The sequence below is a fragment of the Canis lupus genome, chromosome 6 (assembly GCF_011100685.1).
Source record: "Canis lupus familiaris isolate Mischka breed German Shepherd chromosome 6, alternate assembly UU_Cfam_GSD_1.0, whole genome shotgun sequence".
In the NCBI taxonomy this organism is placed as follows: Eukaryota; Metazoa; Chordata; class Mammalia; order Carnivora; family Canidae; genus Canis; species Canis lupus.
In genome coordinates this window covers 21,878,097-21,892,594 of record NC_049227.1, presented here as the reverse complement: position 1 = coordinate 21,892,594, position 14,498 = coordinate 21,878,097, and the positions used below count along the sequence as shown (strand labels likewise).

The following is a 14,498-nucleotide window of genomic DNA, read 5'->3' as shown; positions in this document are numbered from 1 at the left end:
CAAATAAAGAATGGATAGAAGAATGATCTATGGGGCAGACAGAGAAGAGGTGCAAAGGCCCTGAGGCAGGTGAGATAAACAAAACCTATGCAAATGGAGTGTGGGTAGAAGCAGCTGCAGGTGGGCGAGGGCCAGATCACACAGAACCACACAGGCCAGGTTAACGACTTTTGTCATTATCCCACAGGAAGCCCCCTTGTCTGAGATTCCCTCGGATGCAATGCACAGCAGACAGACATTCGAGAAATACTTACGAATGACCTATTTCGAATGAGATGTCATGGGAGATGTTTGAGATACAGTGGTGCCTCTATTCTAGTGAAGGAGTCAGAAAATAAGGCAATAAATATAAATAATTAGCACACTCACAAACAATCCTAAGCTCTATGAAGGAAGTGACTGGAAGTATTCAAGGCAGACAGAAGAGAACTAAATGCTAAGAATGAGCCAGGCCAGCTCTGCCAAGGGCCGGGAGAGAGTGGTCAAGAGACAGGGCAGCAAATGCAAAAGCCTCACAGACGTAAAATGCATGTTAGAAGAACAGTACAGAGACGAGCAGAGCAGGAGCCGTGCTTCTCAAACCCCTGCACATTGGAATCATCTGGTGGAGCCTCTCAAAAACACCGGGCCACATCCAGAAACTCAGATGCAGCTCTGTGGTAGGGTCCAGCCTACCGCTCCTTCTGGGGTCAGCCAGGACCGAGAGCTGGGCCTGGCTACTCAAAGTGTGGTCCACGGCCCAGCAGCATCAGCAGCACCCAGGAGCTGGTTAGAAATCCCAGAAGGGGACAGCCTGGTGGCTCAGCGGTTTAGCGCCGCCTTCAGCCCAGGACCTGATCCTGGAGACCCGGGATCAAGTCCCACATCAGGCTCCCTGCATGGGGCGTGCTTCTCCCTCTGCCTGTGTCTCTGCCTCTCTCTCTCTCTCTCTCTCCTCTTTGTATATTCTCATGAATAACATCTTAAAAAAAAAAAAAAAGAATGTTAAAAAAGAAATCCCAGAAGGGGCAGAAGCTCGGGTCCTCCACTGGACCCCCAGGTTCAGAACCTGCCTTTTCACAGGACGCCCAGGCTAGTCCTGCACATACTGAAGTTTGAGAAAGGCTGATCTAGAGGACAGCAAGAGGGAGAGCTGAGAGGAGGAGTACAAGGTGCAACGGCAGAGAGGAGAGAAGGGCCAATGGGTTCTGTTCTAAGTGTGTGGTTTCATTCCAAGTGCAACACGGGCACGCACACGCCCTCACCAGCCCACACATATGTAGTCACACCCGCACCGAGACCCCTTTCCATTCTCTGCTTTCCTGGAATGCATTTGCATTCACCTAGGCTAATCCCAGATGCCCCCCCTCCGCTTGCACCCCTACCCCATCACACACTCTGCTGCACGTGCTCATCCCACCCAGAGACACCCTGCCACACCTCCATCATACAGCTCAAAAAGACTCTGGTGGGTGAGAGTGGGCCGGGGAATGGGCAATCTAGAAAGGGACACCCGCCTTCTTTCTCCTGCCCCAGGCCCTGAGCCGGGCAAGGGGCCGGGAGGGAAGCTCAGACGCAGGGCAGAAACCACGATGTCCACAGAGGTTGCAAGGTTACCTTGCAGAACTAAATCCCAGTGTGGTGTTTGCTCAAAATGCCCGAACTATTCCTGGATGTCAGGTGCAGTTAATGGTTGCCATGGCAACCACCCATGCTTAATGAATAGAAGAGAGTAAAAGATGCTGGATAAATGTCAGGGCCTGGGATGGATTTGCTTGGGAGCAAATCTGTTAGCGCTGGGCAGAGCTGACCAGTGAAGGTTGAAATGAGCAGTTCAGAGTAGCGGGAAACAGATCCAGGAGGCTCTCTCTCTCTCCCTTTTCTCCATTTAGCAGAGTCAGAATGGCGCAAAATGTCAAAAAGCCTGACTTTCTATATTCACAGTTTAGCATAGGCTCCAATGTTGTAGGTTTGATCTTGCAACATGTTTACAGAGTTTGTAAGGGCAGAAATCTGAGCCCATCTCTCTCAAGAGTTAAAAGATACCACTTTATTTTTTTTAATATTTTATTTTTTATTTATTCATGAGAGACACAGAGAGGAAGAGAGAGAGCAGGAGAGACACAGGCAGAGGGAGAAGCAGGCTCCATGCAGGGAGCCTGACGCAGGGACTCGATCCTGGGTCTCCAGGATCACACCCTGGGCTGACGGTGGCACTAAACCGCTGAGCCACCTGGGCTGCCCAAAAGATGCCACTAAAAAAAAAAAAAAAAAAAAAACTCTACTGGATTACTGTTTTTTAGTGAAGTGCCAAATCAGTGCTAAGAAAATAAACTTTTGGAAAGACAATGCCAAGAAGATGAGAAGACAAGCGATAGGCTAGGAGAAAATGTTTGCAAACGACACATCTGTTGGGCAGCCCAGGTAGCTCAATGGTTTAGCGCCTGCCTTTGGCTCAGGGCGTGATCCTGGAGACCCAGGATCGAGTCCCATGTCGGACTCCCTGCGTGGAGCCTGCTTCTCCCTCTGCCTGTGTCTCTGCCTCTCTCTCTCTGTGTCTCTCATGAATAAATAAATAAAATCTTAAAAAAAAAAAGACACATCTGTTAAAAGATTGTGTGGGTTTTTTTAAGATTTTTTTTTTTTATTTATTTGAGAGAGACAGAGACCATAGCAGGGGCAAAGGGAGAGGGAAGAGCCCCCCGCCCCCGGCCCCGACGACATGAGGCCTCATCCAGGGACCCCTAGATCATGACCTGAGCTGAAGGCGGACACTTAACCGGTCGAGCCACCCAGGCGCCCCTGATAAAGGATTGTTAGCCAAAATATACAAAGTCTTTAAACTCAGCAATAAGAAAATAACCTGATTAAAAAATAAAACAAAGACCAAATCAAAAACATCATCAATGAATCAAATAAGTCATAAGTCAAATAAGTGTATGAGATGGTGCCCCACGTCATATGTCATCAGGCAGTGCAAATTAAAGCAAGATACCTCCACACATTTATTAGAGTGATCAAAATCCAGAACACTGACAGCACCAAATGCTGGCAAGGATGTGGAGCAACAGAAGCTCATTCATTGGGCGCCTGGGTGGCCTAGTCAATTAAATATCTGCCTTCGGCTCAAGTCATGATCCAGAGTCCTGGGATTGAGCCCCAAATTGGGCTCTCTGCTCAGTGGGGCATCTGCTTCTCCCTCGACCCATACACCTGCTCAAGCGTATTCTCTCTCTCTCTCTCTCTCTCAAATAAATAAATAAAATCTTAAAGAAACAAAGAAAGAAAGGAAAGGAAAGGAAAGAAAGGAAAGGAAAGGAAAGGAAAGGAAAGGAAAGGAAAGGAAAGGAAAGGAAAGGAAAGGAAAGGAAAGGAAAGGAAAGGAAAGGAACTTATTCATTGCTAGTGGGAAAGCAAAATGGAACAGCCACTTTGGAAAACAGTCTGGCTAAGTCCTTCCAAGTTAAATTTACTGCTACCATGTGATCCAGCACTTACACACCCTGGTACTTACCCAAGTACTCTTTGGTGTTTATGTCCCTATAACAACCTGGACATGTATATTTATAGCCGCTTTAATTTATAACGGCCCAGACATGGGAACAACCAAGATGTCCTTCAGTAGGTAAAGGGAACGATAAACTGGGGTCCATCCGATAGTGGAATATTATTCAGCACTAGAAAGAAATGAGCTATCAAGCTATGAGGAGACATGGAGGAACCTTAAATGCATATTGCTAAGACAACGAAGCTCATCGGAAAAGACTGCATACTGGATGATTCCAACTCTCTGACATTCTGCAAAAAGGCAGGACTATGGAGATGGTAAAAAGAACAGTGGTTGCCAGGGGTTGGGAGGATGCAGGGATGAGTAGATGGAGCATAGAGGATTTTTAGGGCAGTGAAACCACTCTGTGTAATGGTGGTACGTGCCATTGTACGTCTGTCCAATCCATAGGATGTACACACAAGAGTGAACCCTCACGTACCCTTATAGACTTCATGTGGTGATGATGTGCCGAGTTAGGTTCATTGATCGTGACAGATGCCCCACTCTATTGGGGGTCATTGACAGCAGGGAGGCTGTGCAGGTGTGGGGGCAGAGGGCCATGGGAAATCTCTGTACCTCTGCTCAGTTCTGCTATGAACCTAAAACAACTCTTTAAAAACAGTCTAAAGAAGATAAAAAAAAAACAACCTTCTGAACCCCACACCTCATTTACATGTTACACACAGGAGTTAGCGAGCAAAGGAGGGGTCCGCTCATGAGGGATAGGTTGGAAGTCTCACACTGAATGTCCCTTGAGTGTCAATGTGTCTCTGTGACCGTAAGCTCACAGCGGGGATCAGGGACTCAGAGCTGTGCGGTGCTCACTTGCTAGAAGACCGCCAACAAATCTCATACATTTCCAGCCTCAGATCTTGTACGAGGGAATCTCTGTCCATAAGCCCCTCACACCTCCAAGCCCATCTTGCTTGTCCTCCAGCCAAGATTTCAAATAGAAGCCACGTTCTTTGTGTGTGTGACGATGACTGTGTGGCACCTGGCTACAGACGGTGGCTCTCAGACTCTGATGTGCATTAGAATCTGAGAGGTGCTTGCTAAGAAGCATTGATTCTCAGACTCTAACTATGCATCCTGTAAGGGGCACAGGAATGCACCCCTCCATCTTTTTCTCTTTTTTTAAGATTTTATTTATTTATTCATGAGACACACAGAGAGAGGCAGAGACATAGGCAGAGGGAGAAGCGATACAGGACTCAATCCCAGAACTCTGGGATCACAACCTGAGCCTAAGGCAAGTGCCTAACCACTGAGCCCTTAGACATTCCCTCCACCACCACCCTTTTTTTAAACAAGGGCCCAGTTGATTCTTACACAGATGGATCCAACTTCTCCAGGCACCTCTGGAGGAGAGATGTCACCGCCTCAAAGCAATAGAGATGAAGGGGCCACAGGCCTCTCCCCCAAAGCCCCTGCCACAACTACGGCCTCCTCTGTGCTATGGAAACAGGAAGAGTTCTTGACTCCTGTGAGGGCCGACCAAGGCAGGATTAGGAAGGTTTGCAGAAGCTCACAAGTGATTATGGTGACCACCATCCTCCTAGATAATCCACCATTAAAATAAAAACACTAAGCTATTCAATTAGGTAGATAAACACACTTCTGATTTTTTTTCCCATGTTATTTCAGTGCGCTTTGGTAAAAGTCAAATATCAAGTAATTTCCAGTTCGCATTCTCTTTCTGTACCCGTGTTTTGCTGGTACCCCAAAGGCATGCCTCATGGGCCAATCCTGCTCCAGTGCCTATGCAGTTCTAGGTGCTATGTTGGGTGCCAGGCTGTGAAGGAAAGCCAGAGGACAGGATGGTAGACCAGAACCACCTCAGCCAGGATGGATGGGGCTCTGGGCTCCGGGACTGGCTAGGACCTGAGCTTTGGGCTAGGCTGGTATTCCAGTTGGACCTGCAGTTAGCCAAATAATTAAGAACCAGGGAAAGCATTTTACCCCAAGCCCCCCCAGTGGGCTGATCAAGCAAAGTGCCCAACACCAGCCTCTTCAGAAATAAAGCAAGCCTATCAACTGGGTGCAGAGAAGGACAGGTGGCTCCCATAGTCCCTTTCTCCTGGCTAAATTTTCTGTACTTGGTTCCAAGACAGGACACTCTCTCCATCAGGCATCTCTCTGTGTGGATGTGGGAGGACTCTGGCTGGCTTGCCTTTCCACCCCCAGTCACCAGCTACTTCTTCAAAGGGTTCACTGTGGCTTTCAGGGACTCCTCTGAGCATGCACTCCATTCCCACCCCTCTGTAAGCCGCTGGTGTCCAAAGAGATCTTTTAAAACTATAAATCTGACTGTGTTTCTCAGCTACTTAAAGCATCATCTGGCTCCTTCACAGACCTGCTCTCCCCCTACTCACCTGTCTTGGTTCCAGAAACGCATTGAGCATCATCCTTCCCTAGGGCCTTTGCATATGTGATGCTCTCTTCCTGGAGAGCTCTTTTCTCTTATCTCCCCATGGTTGGCTTCATCTTGTCACTCAGGCCACCTTCTCGGAGGAACTTTTCCTGTCCACCCAATATGATGATTGTCCCTCACTGAGTCACTCCCTCCAAGGTTTATTATTTCCATGATACTGAACACTTTGAAATTACCTTTTTCTTTTTACAGAAACTTTTGTTGCATTTATTCTTTGTTCATGGTAGGTCTCCCTGTTAGCATATAACAGCCTTGGGGCACCTGGATGGCTTAGTCAGGTAAATGTCTAACTCTTGATTTTGGCTCTGGCCACGATCTCAGGGTCGTGGGATTGAGCCCCATGTCAGGCTTCATGCTCTGCACAGAGTCTGCTGGAGATTCTTTTTCCCTCTCCCTCTGCCCCTGCCTTGCTCGCACTTTCTCTCTCTAAAACAAATAAACAAATAAAAAAAAATATATTTCACAGCCTGGAGATCCAGACCTATCTAGTTCACTGATAAACCCCAAGTGCCCACGACAGAGCTTAATGCAAAACAGGCACCTCAGTAGACATCTGGATCAGGATGTGCACTAACGGCAGCTCAGTAACATCAGAAGAGGATGTTTCTTCCTACTGAACTCACTGACTCCTTGGTTCTCTTACTAGAAGCCGTGAGCTGTAATTGTTATACCCCACGTGCTCCATCGTGCTCAGACTGATCAGGTTAGTGCAGGGTCCCCACTATCCAGAAATTCATTACCCAAATCCCTACACATGGTAGGTTGCATAGACAAGGAAATTCTATGTACATTAATGGCCTCACCACTTATAAAACCAGGCTCAACGAAAATACCCTTCCAACCCCATTCCACACACGCCCCCACCCCATGTCCTACCCTGTAATTCACAGTCTTTGTCTGGCAGCCTCTCTCTGATCGCCAGTTCTTGTCAACATGGGACAATCCAGTGCAAATAGAGGCAAAACGATTGCAAAGTGAGATTGCGTATCTAGCAAAATACACAGAGCTTCGTGGTAATGGACGTGAGGAGTGACGTGCTATGCCAGCCGTGGGTCCCCTGGAGCTGGGAAGAGGGACACCCATTAGCAATGCAAGAAGGAAAAACCAACAAAGAAGGATGATGTGCTAGGCACATCCAAGTGATTTGAATATCAAAGGATTAAGAGGAGCTCTTGAGAGAATGATGTCGTACTCAAATATTTTTTGCAAAAAGGACCTACTTGACGGGCACTGGGTGTTATTCTGTATGTTAGTAAATTGAACACCAATAAAAAAAAAAAAAAAAAAAAAAAAAAAAAAGGACCTACTTTCTGATCCTGTTGTGAAAGTCAAACTTTACAATCCGGCTGGGAAAGTGAAGGATTTCATGTGGGACTCTCATGTGATTTTTATCAGGAAAAATTATGTCCTCTTCCCAGTGAAAATCAACACAGTTTACTCTCTTGCTTATCCCAGTGCATAGTTGGAAGAGATAAAGAAACATGACAAAAGAAACAAAAGAAACATGTTCTTATAAGTGATGGTTTCGTTTTCAAGATGAAAGTGGAAGCACATCTTCAAACATCATTATTTACTATGAAATTAAGGTCCCTACTTTGAAGGGGACTCACCTGACGGGCGGTAGTTCTCAACCTCAGCTGAGCAGTTAGATTCATCTGGGAAGCTTTGAAAACTTTGATACCCAGACGGATTAAGTAGGAATCTTGGGGTAGAACAGAGAGCAGCAGTGTTTTCTAGCCTCCACCCCAGTAATTCCAATATTCAGCCTGTGTTGAAAACCACTGTGTTAAACTCTGTAATAAACACCGGCTGTTATACCAAGAACCCAAACATTCTTACAGTCAGGCAGTTACTTTTGCTGTCTGAAGTATTCCCGGTGCATAGACAAACCTGATGTTTGTTCTTTCCTGATTCCTCAAGGCAAAGTCCTCACAATGGGGACCTAACAAAAGACTTCTGTCTCTGGACCCAGTGCTCTGGTCTCTAGTTAGCCTTGGTTTTGAGCTCTGAGCTGGACTTTGGGAGTTTGCAATATGGTTGCCCCAGCTGGGCTGGTGGATGTGATGGGTGCCAAGGTCCGGGCACTGGTTTTGGCAGGGTTTCTGGGCTGGACCGGGTTCTGGGCACTGCCGTTGGGCTGGATGCACTGGCTAGGGGTGTCCCACCCTCACGCTGAGCACATGGTAACTGTCCAGAGACTATTCAGAAGTGATGTCCCTTTATTAGCTTGAGGGGTGCCACAGCCACCAAATTCTGCCCCAGGACCATCAGTGTGGGTTATTTACAGTCCAAAAGAGGCAGATGTGGAGGGTCTCATCTAGAAAGTTCTGCCGATGTTGGAGGAAGGACATTCAGGGGACAGCAGCCCCTCCGAAGGGTCTCCCTTCAGGACTACAATCTTGAGAAGGTCGGGGAAGTAAAGTAATGCTTCCCCACCCCAGTCTGTCTGCTCTGGATCCAGTATTTCCAGACTTAAGCCCAAAAACACTGAAGCAGAGCTGTCTTTAGATGACCCAGAAAAGCTCTATCTGGCCCTTGCCCAAACTTGGCATAGCAGGTGGTTTAGGCTTGTTCTCTCTACAGTGTGACCCGGTAAATCCGCCACAATAGGGCCCTCATTCACCCCGCTGGCCTCCCTTCTGTTCCTCAAACTAACCAAGCTCATTCCCACCTCAGTGCACTTGCAGCTACCTCCGCCTGGAGAGCCCTTTCCCTGACTCTTCGCATAACTGGCTCCTTCAGTTCATCCAGGTGGGAGCCCAAATTTTCCCCACCAGTACCACCACCATCACTACCACCACACCACCCTGCCCCAAATGGCTCACCATCTGCCCCTACCCCATGCATGATCACCATCACATCATCCTGTTCTGTTTCCTTCAAAGCCCACAAGGATCTTTTTCATCTCTTTACGAATCTATGAACTCTCCCCAATGAGAATGTAAGTTCTGAGGCCCAGAATCTTCTGCTTTGGCCATTAGTAAATTCCTAGTGAAGGAGAGGGGTGGGAAGGACTAAGGTGGAACCAACCGGTCTTCACACCTGCCCTACCTCAGTTCCCACTGCCTTACCATCTCTCCGCTGGAACCACTGGATCCACCTCCTGGACCAACCACCACTGATGCTCTCAACATCCTGGGTTACTCTGTGTTCTCAAATGCCTTTTCCTCTCCCACTCAACAACACTCATGCTATTGCACACTGCCTGAAGCAACGCGCCTCCCTTACTTGACGATCTTTTAACTACCCTTCAGATCTCAGCGTAGACATGATTCACTCAACATTCAGTTAACAGAAATCACTCTACCAAGTAACAGGTGAGTGAATTTTCAGGGATGAGGGAAATGCTTTCACTTTCAATCTTATGCCTTTCTAAATATATTGTTTGAATTTTCCATCTATGAACACCTCTATTTTAATTTAACAGGGATTATCGGAACATGGGATAATGGACTGCTTCTTCTTTTCCCTGTGATACTTCTCTGCATTGAAAACTATTCTAATCAATGTTATTCTTAAATGTCAGTACCACAATGACTTAATTATCACCGCTTCCTTGTGTCATTTAGTATCTTGGAAGAAGCCACCTGACTGAGTTCTTTCATTCATTCTAATGTTTTCTCCAGCAAATTGCCTTGAGCTTTCCAAATAGAGTGTTCTCTCACTTGGAAAAAAATGATAATTTTGTTCTATTTTTTCTATTGCTTGTAACTCTTTATTCTGTTTAATTTCTTCTTGCACTAGAACTTGTAGAACCATAGTAAATAACAGAGGTGATGGTGAGTATTCTATCTCACTCTTGATTTTAATTGGAATATTTCTAGAGTCTGACCTTTTATTTTATTTAGAGACTTATTTATTTATTTAAGCGAGAGAGACAGAGAGAGCACGAGCGAGATGAGCAGAGAGAGAGAGAGGGGGAGAAAGTCTCAGACAGACTCCCTGCTGAGTGTGGAGCCCAATACAGGGCTTGATCTTGCGACCCAAGCAGGACACCTAACCAACTGAGCCACCCAGGAGCCCCTCTAGGGTCTGACCTTTTAGAAGGATTTTTGGTTGAGAGGAAGTCCCCTCCCCCTTATGAAAGACATGTTCTTCCATTGTCTGAGCCAGAGATGAACCATTGGCATAATCTTTTCTGTGCAGAAAACCAGTCTACAATTTATTCACTTCAACATGTCAGGAACTCTGCCCTGGCTCTATCTGCCATTCCAGACCTCTTCCTAGGGTCCCGGGATCTCATGGTCCTGGGGTCTGTGTGTTCTCTCCTAGCTCTAACATCTGCCCTACCCTGTCTTCCCATCACCTTTCTCCTGTTACCACCAGTTCTGTACCCAGACCAACCACCACTGTTCCTCCTCCTGGTTGACCACATTGCTGGGTTCTGCTTCTTTCTGCCCCAGGGCCTTGGCTTAAACTGTGTTGGGGTCTAGCACTTGTCCCTGTGTCCTGACTTCATCTTTGCAGGGTATATGTTTTCAACATCTCTCTTGGTTCTAGCCTCTGCAGTTTGTGGGCAAGACCAACCCCATCCTATTTTTCTTAGATTTACTGAGATGGGGAAATACTCCTGAGAAAATGTAAGTGAGAAGAACAGCATGATCTCAATTTTATAAAACCATTTGTGTGTGAAAGCATGGAGGGGGGAAGAAAGTCTGGAAGGAAATATACAGAAATGCTAAATAGTGGTTATTTCTGGGAGCTGGCAATATGCTCCTTGTATGAATGGCCAAGTTCACTTTTTGATGAGTATATGACTTGTGATGCCAGCAGCTTCGTCTTCAGCGTGGAGTCTTCCTCGGGGAAATTCTTGATTCCCTTTCATTTTATATTGCTTTTTTAAATCTCATCATGGCACCAATGTGTCTCTTCTGGTCCTAAAATACCTACCAAAACCAATGGTAGTAATAGCTATAATTTATTGAGTTCTTACTATGTGCCAAGAGCTGTACTAAGTGGTTTACGTCATTGTCTGATTAAAAGAGTACGTGCTGAGAATACCGACCGACAGTCTATCTACTCTTAGAGCCTCAGCTAATTCTCGTGACAACTCCACAATGTTGTTATTATTACTATCATCATTCCATAGAAGAAACTGAGGTTTGCAGAGGTTATTTGCCATAGGTACCTCACGCGCCATAGGGCCAGGTGGGGAATTTGGCCAGCTGGAAACTTTGTGCCTGGTCTACAGGGGGCTGCAGGTGCCCAGCTGCAGGGGACTGTTTATACATGGAAATGTGGGACAGAGTTCTCCCTCTTTTTAAGAGAAGCTGCAAATGAGGCTTTCATGTGACAGATCCTGAATTTTAAATTGCAGCAGCATATTGATTTTTTAAAAAAAATACAACAAGATAGGCATTAAAACACTGCAGGTAAAAAAATAAAACAAAACAAGCAAAAACACCAAACAAAACATCCCATGACCCAGATTTGCCCTAGACATTATGTCCTTTAGAAGAACCAGCCTGGATTATGTCCTCTGGCTCCCGGAAGGCCCAGCCTCCCCTTTTTTGTGCTACCTCCCAGGACAGGGCTCTTTAGACCACAGATCAGCAAAATTTTCCTCAAGCAGAAAGCAAATACTTTTGCCTTTGTAGTTTCTGCCATAGAGAGTCAGCTGTGCCATATTGGGTGGAAGCCGTAAACAAATGGGTACGGTTGTGTTTCAATACAATCTTGTTTACAAACACTGAAATTTGAATTTCATATAGTTTTTTGCATGTCATGAAACGATATTCTTCTTTTACTTTTTTTTCCCCAGCCATCTAAATATGCAAAAACCATTCTTAGCTCAGGGGCCTAAGAACAGGTGGCAGGCTGCTTTAGACCCTAAATACTGGTGAGACTTTCTCCAGGAGCTTCTGATGTTTGTGGGCTCTAAGCTCTAGCTTCCAGCTGACCTACACCACATTGGGTAAGGCCCTTTTCACAAGCAAATGCAGGCATGTGTGAGGCTCCTTATTCCCAGGTGGTTCTGACTGGTCTATCTTGGCAGTGTTCACATATCATCTTCAGCTGAACCTTTTCTTCCTATGAAGAAAGCCTCTGTGGGGCACCTGGTGGCTCAGTCAGTTAAGCATCTGCCTTCAGGTCAGGTCACTATCTCAGGCTCCTGGGATCAAGCCCTGCATCCATTCTCCCTGCTCAGTGGGGAGTCTGCTTCTCCCTCTCCCTCTGCCCCTCCCCCACTCATTCTTGTGCACTCTCTCTCTCTCTCTCTCAAATAAATAAAAAAAATTTAAAAAGAAAGCCTTTCTGTTGTATGTCAAAAGACTAACAATAGTTGGTCCCATAACCAACCACTGCCTTTGCCCTGCTGGGTGGCCGGCCCCCAGTGTAGATCATGAAAAAACCATTAGTTGATGGGAACTGGTCCACTGGTCCAGTTCATTGTCACAATCAATAGCTGCAGACAGACCACAAAATTATCATAAAGCCACCTGGCAAAGGACATTTCGGGAAAAGAGTACAATTCACAATAGTGGTTAAGAACTTTGGCTTTAGAGTAGGGCTGAGTTCCATTTGAGCCTGCCACTGATTGCTGTGTCCCTTCACTACACCTGTTTTCTCACCTGTTAAAAGGGATCAAGATACCACATAGGTATCTCATAAGACTGGTTTTTTTTTAAGATTTTATTTATTTATTCATAGAGACTCAGAGAGAGAGAGAGAGAGGCAAAGACAGAAGTAGGCACCATGCAGAGAGCCTGACGTGGGACTCGATCCAGGGTCTCCAGGATCATGCCCTGGGCTGCAGGTGGCACTAAACCACTGTCATAAGGCTGTTTTGAGAGCTATAGAGGATAAAACACATAAAGGTCTAGGATGGCACCTGGAAGGTGGTATGGGCTCAGCGTGTGTAACTTAATCTGATCTATTATCTAGCTAGCTGGAAGGGAATGGGCTTTATAAACTAAGAGGAGTATGTAAATGGAACTCTAAAATCTAAACAAGAGGGGTGCCTGGGTGGCTCTGTTGGTTAAGTGTCTGCCTTCAGCTCAAGTCATGATCCCAAGGTCCTGGGATCAAGCCCATCATCGGGTTCTCTGCTCAGTGGGGAGCCTGCTTCTCCCTCTACCTCTGCATGCCACTTCCTCTGCTTGTGCTCTCTCTCTCTCTCTCTCTCTGTGTGTGTGTCAAATAAAATCTTTAAAAAAAATAAGATCTAAACAAGAAAAAAATGAAGTCCTTTTTTTCATATCAGGGAAGAAATTATGAGTGTTTCTTCCAAAAATATCCTTGAGTCCGCAAATCTTTTCTCCAGAACCCCTCTTCCTGGTTCTGAATCCATTTTTTGCCTGGTAGGCAAAGAATCAGAACTGAGGGGATGCTTCACATGTTGCACCGCATTTATTGGGAAATGCCTCTGGCTTGGAGCCTACTTATAGCAGGGGTTAAACGCGTGGTACTCATTATTATAAGATAATTATTGACAGAATAGTAATGGCTGCCATCCATAGTGCAACAGTGGAAACCACAGGCTTTGAAGCTTGGATTCAGATATCGATTCTTCTCCTCTCCAGCTGCGATACCTCAATCTCATCTGTGATCTGGGTTACCTCATCATCAAATGTCAGTATTAATAGGCCCTACCTCCCAGTGCGGTGGACAGGAGTAAATGAGAGAAGGGATGTAAGTTTTCGGCCCTGTGCTTAGCCCACTGGAAGCATTTAATAAATGCTGGCTGCTATTACGGCACACCTAGAGTTTTGCAAAACTATCTCATCTTCATATATAGCCTTATTTAATCCTTACAGTAGCTGAGCTGGAAAAAAAAAAAAAAAAAGGCTAGATCTGCATGATCAGCAGTCCAGGACACCACCCTGCCCCTCCCCTCCACACCATGTTCTCGGACCAGGACAAGAACAATGATGTATAATTTCATGCTGTGTTATGGTGAGGAGTTCTGAAATTGTTGTCATTTATAAGAACTGGCAGAGCCATTAGATGCCCCAGAGATCAGTTAATTGGCTAGTTAACAAACACCCACAAGGATTATCAAACACCCAGAATGATTTAAGTCAAACTGATATTAAAGAAAGAAGAGGAAGCAAATGCTGGCAGTTTCCCTAAGATGCACCTGTGCATTCTGTGAGGGAAGGGGTGAGGGGACAGTCCTGTGTCAGATATGAGCAGTATCAGGGACAGTGGGCTACTCCTGAATCTATGCCCGGGGTCGACACCTGGGAGTCAGCAGATCTTGACTAGAACGCTGGCTCTACTACGTAGTATGTGAGCTCAAGCAAAATTCTTATGCCTGGTTTCCTCATCTGTAAACGGGAAAACTAGTAGATACGAGTTCCATTTCCTTCTCCTTTTTTCCCTCACCAATTGGTGGTGGTGTGGGGGAGGATAGATAAGAGAAGACAGTCCTCATGATGAATGATTGTGTTCGTAGCTATCTGCCCTTCTCCGTAGATTCCCAACATGATGCAAAATCTAGGAAGCAGATTTTCTAGGAAATAAAGTCTTCTGCTTCTCTCTTCCTTTCTCCTGTACTGGTCTCTCATTTGCGCCCTAGGACACATGCTGATGAGC

At 46.0% G+C, this 14,498-nt stretch overlaps 1 protein-coding gene across 1 annotated transcript in view; it reads left to right on the top strand.

Moving 5' to 3' along the window:
• Positions 1–14,498, top strand: part of CACNG3 (calcium voltage-gated channel auxiliary subunit gamma 3) — an 85,556-nt gene that overhangs the window by 59,223 nt on the left and 11,835 nt on the right. The gene's annotated exons all lie outside the window — the stretch shown is intronic.